Source organism: Elgaria multicarinata, chromosome 2, assembly GCF_023053635.1.
Source record: "Elgaria multicarinata webbii isolate HBS135686 ecotype San Diego chromosome 2, rElgMul1.1.pri, whole genome shotgun sequence".
In the NCBI taxonomy this organism is placed as follows: domain Eukaryota; kingdom Metazoa; phylum Chordata; class Lepidosauria; order Squamata; family Anguidae; genus Elgaria; species Elgaria multicarinata.
Window position 1 is genome coordinate 169,442,250 of NC_086172.1, and position 2,010 is coordinate 169,444,259.

The window sequence follows — 2,010 nt, forward strand, 5'->3', positions numbered from 1 at the left end:
AGAGAGAAGATTGTGTCTCCGGGATGCTAAGCACACTTGCCTCGCTCTTGAATCCCCATGTGTGTTTTAGTACACTCTCAGAGCTGCTGAACAAGCACATTGACCAAGCATGTCCCTCAGTGGGGCAAAAGAGCTGCCCCCTCCATTGAAGTGACAATTCCCTTCTCGGCAAGGGAACCCTTTCCACCCTCAGGAGACCTCGTGCCTGCAAAAATCAGTACGGTAATCTAGTAAATCTAGTACAACCTGTTATTTCACCTAATCAGCTACGCTCAAGACAGGAGTTGCGCAAATGGGAGCTATGGTATGGATGAAAGTACTGTTCATAATCCTAGCAAGAAGAGAAGAACAAGACAATAACAAAACGATAAAATCAGAGCCAGCAGCTGTACCAGGTTATGGTCAGGCAGTGTTGCTGAAGACCCAGTCCCCCAAGCAATATGCCCCTCACTACCAATTGCTGGGGAACACAAGTTATGTGTGGATTTCCCACAGGCAGTGCAGGCTGGTGGCTCTGATGTCAGTGGGGCGGTGAATCCATGCCAGGTTTCAGTCAGAACTCTAAAGGAGCTATCCAGAGTGCTTTGCACCTTTTGGAGTTCTGACTGAAACCTAGAGCAGATTCACTGCCCCACTGACATTGGAACCACCAGCTTCTACTGCACAAGATAGGCTTTTGGTGGACATGGAATAATACATTCACCCACAGCTCTCCAACCTTTTTGGGTTAGTGAGCACAGATGGAATTTTGAGAGGATTTTGAGAGTACTCTAACAAAATGGCTGCGATGTCTGCCCAGTCATAAAATGGTGCCATGGTGGGCATCACCAGTCACAAAACAACTCATTTTAGTGATACAGAATATCTATCTTGGTTGTGGTGGTGGTGTTCTGGAGAGGCTGAAATGCCAATGAGAGGGCTGAGAGTGGAATGCAACACTAATAAGAAAATAATTAGAATTATAATGACAAGAATAAGATAATTTCAGACAGCAATATAAAAATAATGAAGGAAAAAGCAACGAGACTAACAAAACCATAATCGGGGTCACAAAAACAAGAAAGAAAGAAAGAAAGAAAGAAAGAAAGAAAGAAAGAAAGAAAGAAGGGACACAACACCCTTGAGCACTAGCAACAAGGAATATTTGTACAGAGAAGGAATGGAGAACATTTTCCCTCCAGCATTGTGGAACCACCCTTCTGGATGGAAGTAAAGGACAATTATGCCCAGTCTTCTTCAACTCTGGCCTCAGGGAAAGGGAATCCCTTGAAAACAACATTTGTAAATATTTTTGGACTAGAACTGTATTCATGTATTTATTATTATATTAACATCCGACCCCCACCTACCTAATGCTTTGTTTTGTAAATTTTTCTGGGGTTCTTCTCCACCTCAGATATCTCTGAAACGGATGCAGCTTCCAATTAAAGAAGGTGGGTTTGGTTTTCCAGACCTAGCTTTGTACCATCTGGCTTACTATTGGCTTGTACTAAGTTCTGGTCATCTTCTGCTCCCTCAGAACTGTCACCATGGTCAGTTCTGGAAGCCTTATAGTTAGAACCTCTTCCCAAATGGACAGCACTCGTTTCTCGTGATATCAGAATAAGTAACCCCCCTCTTACAATTCTGGCTGCGAGAGGTACATGGCGTATAATATCACATCAATTACAGCTTGATCCATTCTCTCATGCAAAATTGACTACATGGGGAACCCAGATTTAAAAATTGGAAAGAAAGCATTTCTGTGGAGGACATGTACAGATAAGATGATTTTTACTTTAGATCAATTAATAAGCTCAGCTGATGAGTTTTTGTCCTTTTCAGACTTGTGTGTTAAATATAATTTACCTGCTTCAGCTCAATGGCAATACTCACAGTTGCAACTCTTGCTGGAATCTAGGTTTGGTCCAGATGCTTTTACAGCTTCAAAGCCTCCAGCATTGTTAGAAACACTTATAACAACTGAACTGACACATTGATCCACGACCCATATATGTAAGTATTTAATAG